The sequence below is a fragment of the Meles meles genome, chromosome 18, assembly GCF_922984935.1.
Source record: "Meles meles chromosome 18, mMelMel3.1 paternal haplotype, whole genome shotgun sequence".
Taxonomy (NCBI): Eukaryota; Metazoa; Chordata; class Mammalia; order Carnivora; family Mustelidae; genus Meles; species Meles meles.
The window spans coordinates 58,148,726-58,162,127 of NC_060083.1; the positions used below are offsets into that span (position 1 = coordinate 58,148,726).

Below are 13,402 nucleotides of genomic sequence, written 5' to 3' on the forward strand. Positions count from 1 at the left end.
AACTCATTGACCATGGAATGACCCCCTAGAATGACCTACCATTATCTTTACCTCATTATAATACTAAAATGTCTACCCAGGGAGGAGCCTCAGCCTCATTTACATAACATAATGTGTATGCATAGACAGGTTTCCTTAAGGCACATGGGCTACCTCATGCCTACCTCTACTAGGATGGCAAGTTTTCCCTATCCAAAGAGCCATCCTAACCCTGAACAAAAGGAACCCATTCACCCTCTCCTGGGGAGTCACGGCTTTGAAAGCCATTGCCTGTGATCTCCTTATTTGCTGCAAAGAAAGTTTGCTTTGGGCCACGACTCAGCCTGGTGCAGTTTCTGAGTCACCCAGGAGTGAAGAAGTCACATTGCCTCAGTTACACCCGGGGCTTAGGATGCCCTTCCCTACGGCCTCAGATGTCCCTTTCTCTGTAACTCACTATGGGAGAAACCTCGCAGCACCCAAGACCAAAGTTAAAACAGGACCTCAGCACAGATGGAAACTGTGTTTGTGTTTCACGTGTCTCTGCACCAGAAAAAAAAAAAAAAGATTAATTTTTAAAAGTGTTGGGAAGGGAAGTCAGAACACCCTTTCCCTGCTGGAATCAGTGTGTAGTGCTTCCTTCAGAGGTTCTACTACCCATGGCACGAAGGCAAAAACCTCTGTTACACCTGACCTCCCCACCTCCACCGGCTGAGCAAGACCAGCTCAGGGGTCCTGGACACGTATCAGCATTGAAGCTTCACACCCTCGTGTACCCACTTTACAGGTGAGAAAGTGGAGAGAAGCCCAGAGAGATTACGATTTTTCCCCCCAAAAGGGCAAAGCTAGAAACTTTCCAGATTGGGATGGAACAGAACTTTGGCTTTGCTTGGGTCTCTGGATTGCTATCAGCAGGACCACCAACCACCTGGAGTTGGAGCCTGAATGCTGGGCATCCCTCTGATTGCCTTGTTTTCTCCCTAGTGAGTCCCTGCTCCCTCCACTTCCCTGGCTCCAGCCCTCCAGGAGTGCTCCTTGTGCTGGAACTGGCCTCCCACCACCACCCTGGGAGGCGGAGGAGCAGAGTTGGAACACTTACGTCTTACTGTTCTTGCTATCTTAACTGCCAAAATTTAGGGAGCATCTACATCAACTGGACTGAAATAGCTTCCATTTTTCTTACTGCTTCCTTATGTCTCTTTTTTCTACACTTCAGTTTGTTTTCCCATCATATCAAAATTTGGGAAAATACAGTTGTTTGGAAGAAAACAGGAAGGAAAGCTATTAACAGTGACAGAAATGCTGTGGCTTTGACTCTCTTAATAATTAGATTCGCAGGGCACCCAGCTTCTACAAAGAATCCCACAACTTCCCAAAACAGATAAGTCACATTTTTATTTTTCACTGTGTCCTCAAATGTACTGACCACACAGATTTTTCCAGAGTCAGGACTGAAGCTGGATGTTTGCAGAACAAATCTTATTAGAACTGCTGACATGGGGGCGCCTGGGTGGCTCAGTCATTAAGAGGCTGCCTTCAGCTCAGGTCATAGTCCCACAGTCCTGGGATCAAACCCCACATCAGACTCCCTGCTCCTCAGGGAGCCTGCTTCTCCCTCTCCCACTCCCCCTGCTTGTGTTCTCTCTCTCGCTGTGTCTCTGTCAAATAAATAAATAAAATCTTTTTTTTTAAACTGCTGACATGGACCTTAACACGTTCTATTATTATTAATTTAACAACCATTAAATGAGCATCTGCTAGGTGTCAGTCCCTGTGGGTACACAGATAAATAAGAAATGGTGCATCAGCCAAGATCTTGGTAGCAGATAGATGGCACAAGCAAGATGGTATGACTGAGGATAATGTAATGAGGAGAATATTTACAATGGTCCAGGAACGAGTTAAGGGAAATCAACAAAAGGGCCAGCAGGAGCAGAGAGCCCTCACCACCTCTAAGCCTAAAGGAGGGAGGAGAGGGGATAAAAACCAGATCCCAACAGAGCCCTTATATAGACCTCCAAGGAGTTGAGGGTGTGGACCACCCAGCAGGAGTGGAGTGGAGGGACAGAGATGCCCCCAACTTAACAGAAACACTTTTCCTTCTGCCCGTCTACCTCCCACTGCCCATTAGCTGAACGCCACCAGAATTTAGAGAGTGAGGTTATGCCCCTTCTCCAATAAGACTCCCTCCAGAACAGGTACCATGTATGATTCATCTTAATAGTCGCAGCATTTAGTACAGTGACTGGCTCCTAACAGGTGCTCAGTAAACGTGTGCTGTGTGAATACATGAATGAATGAATGTCCATCTACCTGGCGACCAGAGGCAGGGTTCAGCATCCACCTGATAATTGCCTTCCAAAACCACGTGAAATGGTACAATGATCCCCAAGGAATTAGTTTGCAACACTAGCTGCCCGACAGAAACAGCCCATCCAGACATTAGTCACCCAACCACCTCATATAAACATGACAGGGGTCTCCACTCAGATTGTCCAGAGACACGTCAGCCAGGTCTGATGAACCAGAAAGCAGGCAGACTCCAGGTGGACTCCAAGAGTCCATATACATTAGAGAAGGGAGCTTGAGATCAGAAGGAGCAGGGAGGGAGATGACAGCCAGGGATCTCTCGAAGCCTCCTTCTTCCTGCACCTGAGCCCGGGAGTTTGGTAGCTACAGGTGGCAGCTGGTGAAGCGGTCCTCACCAGTCCTCTGTGACATGGGGAGGGACAAGGAACATTGCCTCCGGGGCCTCATGCCAGAGTGTGATTCAAAAACAGAAAGAAGGACACAGTAAGGACACAGCATGACCACTCTGGGGCCCCAGGGCCCAGCAGATCTGAGCTCGCCTGGAGATACTAAAACTGGTGTGCAGGGACACGCCAGCTGCCTTGGCGGTGGTGGTTCACTCGGGCAACTTCAATGAGCAGGAGCAGAAGATGACCCAGCATCTGCTAAGCATCCCTGAGATACCCCTGGGGCACTGCCAGAAGGACTGAAACTTTGATGGGGATGGGAGTCTAGGGCCAAGAATGAAGTGTGAGTGGGGTCTCACTGCCATCATCCCCATAGGCTAGTAAGGGCAGAGGAGAGATGCAGTTTTCATAGATCCTGGTAAAGGTTTTAGTCTTCATTGAGAAAGCATGGCAGCTCATTCTTCTGTAAGACTGAGCCCCTGGGTCATATCCAGTTCTCAAGTATTTACACCCTCAGCTCCTGCAGTACATGTGAGGTTCGGTGCCAGTCATGGGTCTCTGTCCACCCCCCTCTTGTGTCCACAACCTTCAGACAAGAACAGCATCATGATTCCTTTATTCTGTCATTTAACAAGGGTTCATTCTTTCAGTGCCTACCATGCTCCAGGCACTAGCTAGGTTCTAGGGACTCAGAAGTGATCCAGTGTTCTTGTGAGTTTATTCTACCAACATTTAGAAACACCCAAGAGTTGGAGGCAGATACGAAGAAGGGAGATCAACTGATAAGTCCATAAACAATAGCAAAGGCAGGGGCGCCTGGGTGGCTCAGTGGGTTAAAGCCTCTGCCTTCAGCTCAGGTCATGATCCCAGGGTCCTAGGATCAAGCCCCACATCAGGCTCTCTGCTCAGCAGGGAGCCTGCTTCCTCCTCTCTCTCCCTGCCTGCCTCTCTGACTAGTTGCAATCTCTGTCTATCAAATAAATAAATTTAAAAAAAAAAAAAACAATAACAAAGGCAGATGGGGTAAGCAGGACTGCTGCCCCAGACTGCTTCCTGGATTAGGAAATGGTTCCAGATCAAGATCTGGAGATAAATGGAAATCTCCCATTTAGGTTCCACGTTGGGTGTCATCGTCCATTTGGGGAGTGGTACCACTGCCTCAAGCACAAGATGGTGGTGGTTTGATCTTGGCCACTCACCACGGGCCACAGGTATAGATGAGTCATCAGCTCTGACTACCCTCTTAAGCCCATCAGAAACGACTGAATGCTAAGGGTCAAAAATTTGGCTCTTTTAAAGAACTGGCCTCAGAGATGGTTGTAGACAGAAAATGGAGGTCTTTGTTCCAGCTCCCCTCGGCCGCCTTTCTGAAGCCACTTCACCCAGATCACAACACAGAACAACCGGTTCAGGATTGGGGCACTCTCAGCAGGAACAGAAGCAGCGAGGAAAGGCTGATGAGCAGGGACCTGTGGGAGGGACATGGGGACAGGTGATGAGGGGCTCATCTGTTCCTCTGTTTCTTCCTCAGTGCCCACTGTGGTCCCTATTCCACACTCATTTTAGTAACTGGCCCACATAGCGCCACAGAGGAAGTCTACCAGGTGAGAAAGATGCTAAAAGGAGACCAGGGGGAAAAAAAAGTATTTCAAAGATACTTTTCTACCCCTGTCTCTGCCAGCTGAAGGCTACAAAGTAACTGAGGCGACACCACATTCCGGAAAAACAGTCTACAAACCACTCATCAGATAATGACTTCCATTAGAATGGCACTTTGGACTTTTCAAAGCACTTCTGTCTATTATCTGATTTCTCCTCCCAATAAACCCATGAACCATTTGGTCAGCACAGACAGGCTCCAGGATAGAAGCTCCTCAAAAATCACCTTTAAGCTTTTGATCTCCCATGGAAATTTGTTTGGAAGCTCCTTTTCCATCTAATGTTTGTTTTTGTGTCATTTGTGGTAAATTTCCCAATGAAGGTTCCTTCTCAATTCTTCATTTGGCCAGGATTGTTTTCCTTTGATGCTGTAATTCATTGAACAACTCACTACAAGGTCAAAGGAGTGAAATTTGTCAAAAGCAGACCAATATTAATGTGTGCTGTTATATCCCACTTCCCTATCAACAGATTACCAAGAGTCTGGGCTTTGATTTGTGCAGCAAAGATGCAACAAAGAAAATGCTTGTAGAAGGGCACCTGGGTGGCTCAGTCAGTTGAGCATCTGCCTTCAGCACAGGTCATGATCCCCTGCGATTGAGCTCCAGGTCAGGCTCTCTGCTCAGTGGGAAGCTGGCTGCTTCTTCTCCCGCTGCTTGCCGCTCCCCCTGCTTGTGCTCACTCTCTCTCTCTCTCTCTCTCTCTCTGTCAAATAAATAAATAAAATCTTTTTTAAAACTATCTGTAGAAGGGGTGCCTGGGTGGCTCAGTGGGTTAAAGCCTCTGCCTTCAGCTCAGGTCATGATCTCAGGGTCCTGGGACCGAGCCCCGCATCGGGCTCTCTGCTGGGCAGGGAGCCTGCTTCCCCCACCCTCTCTCTGCCTGCCTCTCTGCCTACTTGTGATCTCTATCAAATAAATAGATAAAATCTTTTTTTAAAAAAATGTCTGTAGAAGTACCTAGTGTTAAGACGAGAAGATGAGAATGATAAGAAGATGAGAAGATAATGATAAGATGAGAAGTTAAGAAGAAGATGAGAGGTGGGTCAGTCCATCATGACTGGAGCACTGGGTGTCATGGATGTGGGGAGTGATAAAGCTACAGAGGGTAGCAGAGGAATTGGGCATGGGAGGCCTCAAGCTGCACCCTAAAGGTGACAAGTAACACCTGAAAGTTTTTGAGCAAAGGAATGATTGATCAGGGTGAGGTTTAGAAAGAGACCTCTCCTGTAGAGGTATGTGGGGTGAATTGGAAAGAGGAAATGCTGGTAATAAAAATCCCAATCATAAGAGTGGTTATGAGAATTGAAAAAAAAGAAAAAAATTAGTTATTCAATATAGGTAGAAGGGAGCCTGAGTGGCTCAGTGGGTTAAGACTCTGCCTTCGGCTCAGGTCATGATCTCAGGGTCCTGGGATCAAGCCCCGCATTGGGCTCTCTGCTCAGCAGGGAACCTGTTTCCCCCACCTGCCTCTGCCTCTCTACCTACTTGTGATCTCTGTCTGTCAAATAAATAAAATCTTTTTAAAAATAATAGTAAATAAATAAATAAATATAGGTAGAATTGACAAGACTTTTGACTTGGTGGAGATGAAGGATAAGAAGCCAAAAAAGAATCTAGGGTGTCTAGCTTTGGTAAAGATGGAGCTGATGACACCATAAACTGAGTCAAGGAGACTGTGAGGAAAAGGCTGGGAAGGAAGTGAGAAGTGTGGTGTGGAGCATGAGGAGTTGGAAGGGGTTCAGGGACAGCGGTGCGAAGAAGTCCTGGCGGATGTTCAAGAGAGTGGTGAAAGGTAGATATGCTGACTAGACAGTTTGACAGAGGGGCTTAGTGAGACCAACAGAATGGATGAAAATCCACCCAGGGTTGGAAAAGCATATTCTCCCACTGAAGCATGTGTCAAAACCACCAGAATGTCCAGAGAACCTCTGCTGCAGACTGAGAAGAAGACAGGAGAAGACCGAGGAAGGGGAGCCAATGAAGAAAACCTAGAAATTAAACTCAGAGAAACAGGAGACCCAGGGATGGGATAAGGAAAATTTCCCAAAGGGAGCAGTCAATAATATCAAATGGGACAGATGGGAAAGTTGACCTTCAGGTCTAGCATGAGGATGTCACTAGAGATCTTGACTGCCAGAGGTCAAGGTAAGGGGGAAATTGAGATGAATTCCAGAATGAGGTTTCCCTGTTATTTTCTTCTTTCTTACCATGGGCTACAGCTGCTCAGGCCCCACCACCTTGTCTTACACTTGGAACTTCCTCCCAAGTCAGGAACACAGAAGCGTTTTAGCTGGGTCCACACAAGCCCCTTGCCCTCCTGTCCCAATATCCACAGTGTTCCAGCTCTAGTGAAGTAAACCCCACTCTGTCCCATCTTGAAGAGTCTTGTACTGGATAGTGCTGCCATTGGCTCCTGCCCTGCCTCTGCTTCTGTCAACCCATCATCACTGGACAAATTGGAACATTGGTACCTGCCTCTGCCGCCCACCACCATGACTTAACTTGTCCCCATAGGAACCCAGCAGAAGAGGAACTCAGAAATGCTGAGATGAGAACGGTGCATTCCCATAATCTGGTTTCTCAATGAGTGCTGGAAGTCATCACAAATACCAAGAGAGCCCAAGGAAAGAAGAGCCATCAGAGACACTGATTGAAGCTTTCCCTACCAAAGCATGAATGACAGCCTTGCATAGTTCACTCCCTGACAAGAAATCTGGATCAGGTAAGGTCAGGATTAGCACTGTTGTTATTTCTGAGTAAAGAAACCAGATCAAATAAGTGTCTTGTTAAAAAAAAAAAAGTATCTTCTCTCCTGACCTCCCTACATCCCTACATCAACCCACACTTCTCCCTCCAGGTCTCCCTCCAGAGGAGTTCCTGTAGAGTAACCCACCATGGCTTGGAGAGGTGGAGGCTCACTGACCAGCAAAGGAAGCCGAGAGCCATCAGAGGTGGTGCCACATACAGCACGGGTCCACCTGAAATTAAGATGGACATTTATGAAAAGTTGCTCTCAGGTACTTGCTGTTGCCAGACACTGCTCAAAGTTCCTCTGAGGGTCATCTTGTTTAATCCTCTCAACTCTGTGAGAAACCTCACTTTAAGAGACGGAGAAGCGGGTTCAAAGGAGTGGTTCTCTCAGGAACTCACAGCTCATGAGGGAAGAGCTGGGGTTTGAGTTCAGACCTGCCAGGGTTAACCTTCACACCACACTCCCCTTCTCTGCAGCTTCTTTCCCACCTTCTTATGCAACCAGAAGTGGATGACACTCATGATGTCACCATAAGACACATGGTCACCACACGCTGCAGGGACCCAAATTTGTCAAGAAAACGGGTAATAGAGGCAATGCCAATAGCTCTTCTTTCCATGCCTACCTGCTGAAGACCACCTGCCCAAAAATTACTCTAGAGAGAGAGGAAGAGAGAATCAGATCCCTCGAGTACTTTTCTATGGTGTGTCTGTAAGTGTCAACATCACCCACAGTCCTGCAGATTCTCCATGCTGACAGGGTAGGTGTGCTGACTGTGATCATCTGTAATGGCGACCTGGTCTCTCTTCTCTTTGTCTCCAGTCCCTTTGGTCTTAATGATGTAGGAACAGGAATCCCAAGTGGTTCTCCAGTACCAGTGTTTCCCACACAGCTCCCAGCCCAGCCATGCTGGCATTCGGTAGACCCTTCTTCAGGCCATTCTCCTAGCCCCAGCCTCTCACTAAGAACTAACCTGAAAAACAAATGCCCACATATCTTCTCAATCCTCACTGTGGTCCAGAAATGCCACACTCTGACACCAACACACACACACACACACACACACACAAATTAAACAGGAGGGATGGTACTTTATGAATGGAAAGAGAACCAATAGTTGTTGAGAGCCTGCTATATGAGAGACCTCAAGGCAGCTCTCCATGGGAGATACTGTAACCCCATTGTACCGATGGAGAAACTGAGACTCAGGGAAGTTGTATGACACGTCCAAGTTCATAGTGACCCACAGTGAAAGAGGAGGCATTTGAGACAACTTCTGCCTGACTTCTTGTTTTGAACACCAGAATTTTTCACGGGGTCAAGGGATAGGAGGCATCTGTGGCCGCTGGATGCTTTAAAATCAACGTGCTTAGTAAATGCTCATTAATAATTATAATAATGACTCATATTTATTGAAAGTTTGTATCTATTATCTCACTTCTTTCTGACAATAGCCCTGTGAAGAAGGAACGATTATTATCCCCATTTCACAGATGAGGAAACCGAGTCTTAGTGAGATTAAGTGATTTATCTACAATGAAAAAGCCAACATGTAGCAGAGTCAGAGTTCAAATTCTCTTTCCTTTCTCCCCAAACCTTGCGCTGTCAGCCAGTTTATTTTCAACCTCTATTAGTCAAAAAAGGCCCACGAAGGTAAAGGAACAGCCATTCCCCTCCCGACCTTTCTCTGAGTAACCACTCTGAATTAAGGGTGCTGTCAACAACAGCTCAGTTCATCGTCTTCTTTTTAGAAACCCCAAAAACAAAGATGGGACTCCAAGGATCACAATGGTTCTGCATTTCCCCAGGTACATGTGCAAACTTCTACCCACAGACCCCAGCTTCCTAGTTGGTGAACACCATGGAAGAACACGTACCAATACATACAGTCAAACCCAAAGGACTGCCATACATGCCCACTTACATCCAATGTACGGTTCACACTAGTGAAGAATAAAAAAACAAGCTTTTAATCCAGGAACCACAAAGATCTACACAAATGGTAACTTGGGAACTATTCAACATTGCACAATTGCTTCTAAATCTGGCCTACAGTTTTGATTCCCAGAGTCCATAGTAGTTTCGGCGTGAGCTCATGTTGGGGGAGCAGAGGAAGGGGACAGGGTGGATGCCTCAGGGAAAATGAGGGATGTAAACAATGGTGAGATGCAGCCACAAAAGCTACTTGGGGCTTTCTCTGTTCATTGGTTAGGAGGTTGCAGATTTAATTGTTTGTTGTCACCCTCAATCACCAGGCAGGGTCTTACTAATAGGTCCACAGAAGTGTATAGAGACTCCCAAAACAAACTCACATATACATGGCCAATAGATTTTCTATCAAGACACCAAAAGCAGGCAGTGCACCTGGTAGTCCTGCGGATATGTCTCTTGCTTCAACCGTGTTTGGACAAAACAGACCCAGGGATGCCCCTTCAACCAGCCAACGACCACCCTCCAACCTTTTTTCCAGTCGCAACCTTGCGAGCCATCTTCTTGGCCACCCGCTGCCTACAGGACCAGTCAACAGCCAATTTCAGACTTACCTCAAATCAATCGTGAGCTCCCAGATTCATCAGAATTATTCCACCGAGGCAGAGGCCACCATCAACCACCCAGTCAACATGCATCTGTGGGCCTCCTACACCTCCCTCTCTCTGGGCTTCTATTTCCACCGTGAAGATGTGGCTCTGGAGGGTGTGGGCCATTTCTTCCACAAGTTGACTGAGGAGGAGCGCAAGGGTGCCCAGCGTCTCTTGAAGATGTAAAACCAGCGTGGTGGCCTCGCCCTCTTCCAGGATGTCCCGAAGCTGTTCCAAGATGAGTGGGGGAAACCTGGATGCCATAGAAGCTGCACTGGTTCTGGCGAATAGCCTGAACCAGGCCCTTCTGGATCTGCTTGTTCTGGGTCCTGCCCGCACAGACCCCCATCTCTGTGACTTCCTGGAGAACCACTTCCTAGATGAAGAGGTGAAACTCATCAAGAACATGGGCAACCACCTGATGAACCTCCACCGGCCCCCAGGCTGGGCTGGGCCAGTATCTCTTCAAGAGGCTCACTCTCAAGCATGACTAGGAGCCTCCAGAGACCAGCAGCAGCCTTTGAAGGGGCCTCTATGTCATCCCCCTGGTGCCAGAACTTGTGCCTGAGCCTCTCCCTGCAACCACAGGGCAGCTTTTTAACCACCCTGGAACCGGCTCCCAAGCCCTGGGCCAAATGGAAACAATAAGGCTTTATGCAGAAAACAAACCAAAAACAAACAAAACAACCAACCAAACAAACAACAACAACAAAAACCAAAGTAATTCCATGCAAAAGTAAAAAGTGCCAGGACAACAGAGTATTCACATAGAAAAAAATAAACCTCGACCTCTACTCACTCCATACACTTGAATTAATTAGAACGAATTCATTAATTAATTTTAAAATGATCACAGACTTAAACATAAAAGTCAGACCTGCAAGGCTTTTAGAAAAAAAAAAAGGCATTAGAGAATATCTTTGCAACCTTGAAGTAGACAATTACCCTCTTAGGACACAAAAGGCACCACCATAAATTACAGATTGGATTTCATCCAAACTAAAATTTTCTGTTCATTAAGTGACGTCACTTAGAAGAGGAAGAGGCAGGGGAAGCATATAAGCAAGACCTGTGTCTCGCCACAGACGGTAGACATTGAATATCAAGAATATTTTTAAAAACCCTTATAAATCACTGATAACAAAGGCAAACAACTCAGTTTTTTAAAATAGGCCAAAGACTGGAACCGATGCTTCACTGAGGAAGATGTATGAATAACTAATGAGCATATGAAAAGGTGTGCAGCCTCATTAGTCATCAGAGAAATTGGATTTAAAGTCACCGTGGGAGATGCACCTAGGTGTCTCAGTTGATAAAGCGTTCGACTCTTGATCTCAGCTCAGGTCTTGATCTCACGGCTGTGGAGCCTACTCTAAAAAAATAAAATAAGGGGCACCTGGGTGGCTCAGTAGGTTAAGCGGTTGCCTTTGGCTCAGGACATGATCTCAGGGTCCTGGGATCGAGCTCTGCCTCAGGCTCCCTGTTCAGCAGGGAGCCTGCTTCTCCCTCTCCCCCTGCCTGCTGCTCTCCCTTCTTGTGGTCTGTCAAATAAATTTTAAAATCTTTATATATATATTTTTATATATAAAAATAATTTTATATTTTTATTTATATATAAAAAATATATATTTTTACATATATATAAAGATTTTAAATCTTTATGTATATATATATACACACACACACACACATACGCACACACGTATACATATATATAAACTATATATAAAATTTATATATATAAAATCTTTATATGTATATGACATATATATAAGATATGTATACATCTTAGGGGCACCTGGGTGCTCAGTGGGTTGGGCCTCTGCCTTCGGCTCAGGTCATGATCCCAGGGTCCTGGGATCGAGTCCCGCATCGGGCTCTCTGCTCAGCGGGGAGCCTGCTTCCTCCTCTCTCTCTCTGCCTGCCTCTCTGCCTACTTGTGATCTCTCTCTCTGTCAAATAAATAAATAAAATCTTTAAAAAAAATATATATATATATACATCTTACCACAATTTTTTAGAAAAGGACAGGAAAGGGGCACATACATGCTTCAGAGATTACCTCTGTTTGAAGAATCACAATCTTCAGAAAAATGACTTGGTCTTACACACGTGCAATCTACTCCTCCTGTCTTTCTTCTCAGCTATTTGATCTTTAGTGTCATCACTAACTTCAATAATTTTATATATTTATTTCACAGACAAGGTAGGGACATAAATAAGCTATTAACAGATGAGATATTAATATTAATTTCAACGAAAATTTTAAATATATATCCCACACACACAAAACCCCACAACAAGAGGCCATTTCATAGCCACTTGAATGACAACGAAACCTCGGGCTCCCTGTGTCCTCATCAATAAAGCGGGGGGATCCTTATCTCAAGGCTGTGACATCCTGTCCCATGACCTCCTACATCATAAAATTAATGGCCATAGAAACCAATCCTCAATTTCCTCCAAGCGATGACGCCCACAAGTCATTGTCTCATGCCATGACCTATGAAGTTCAGTTGCCTCCTGATATGTTGCCAGGAAGTAGCTAAGTGAGAGCAAACATAATTATCAGGAAAGATAAACAACCAAGAACTGTAATGGCAGAGCATTTGCAGGAGGCCCGACCTGGGGCTTATACACTATCTTATTCAGCCTTCACATCTGCGCTACGGAGTTACTCTCTGACAGTGCACAGAACTGAATCGATCACAAAGTTCAGCACGTGACTCTGACTTTGGCTTTTTTTTTAATTCTTACTTTGTTTTCCGTCTTCTCCTCTAACTTCATTTCCCCTCCCTTTCACTCATACAAACGCCCTATTTTGAATATTTATTTTACATAAATTTGGAATTGGTCAGCATCACCTATCGTGGCTTTTTCAGCCACCCATCAAAATTCTAAGTTTTTTTCCAGGAAGCTGAAGATCATTCCTCCATCATTCCAGATCCCATATTTTATTGGTTCTTCCTCTAGTAACATGCCATTTCTCACTCGTTGCCATCATAGTCCATGCTGGGGCTATCCTTGTTCTCATCTCAGCCTGTGTCTGTGGCCAAGAGCCACCAAGAACTTCCCCAAGAATAGTCTCAGCCCCAATTACAGAAGAAGTAGAGGGTAAGGGTCTACATGAGTCATAATGAGTGACAGGGTCGGGATTCAAATGCAGACCACCAAATTGCTGAACGCTCACCCATCTCATCCCCAGACACTGTCTCCAAGCCATGAGGTTCGACTTGGCTGGACAATCATATCTAATAACCAGAAAAGAATCCAGAAAAAATAGTTGGGAGTAACGACGTGTTAATGTCTCACCAGCAGTGACAAGCCTACTACTGAGACAAACACAGCACACCATTAAAAAACAGAGCAGACTGAGTGAGCTTAACAAAGGCGACTTTTGGCCGTACCCATTCCTGGTTACTAATTCAGTTTTCATCAAGCAGTGTTCAGACTGATCATCTGGTCTCCTGAATAGACCTTCCACCTGGCAAGTAAATATAACCAGTTATCACGCCATGAGCATTTCCTGTTCCAAATAAATAAATTAGAAACTGGCTTATAAATTAGTCTCTCAGGGGATATGGATGAGGTGAAATATTTCTCATCATTGTCATTGATCAACTCTTCTCATTGAGAGTAAATCTAATCTCCTTTTCTCTACCACAGGACTGAAGACTTAGATGAGCAGATTTTTTTTAAGATTTTATTTATTTATTTGACAGAGAGAGATCACAA

The 13,402-nt window shown here is 45.6% G+C and overlaps 1 pseudogene; it reads left to right on the forward strand.

Annotated features, from left to right (window-relative positions):
• The first annotated feature begins 9,640 nt into the window (after positions 1–9,640).
• Positions 9,641–10,161, forward strand: LOC123930075 (annotated as a pseudogene).
• The last annotated feature ends 3,241 nt before the right edge of the window (positions 10,162–13,402 follow it).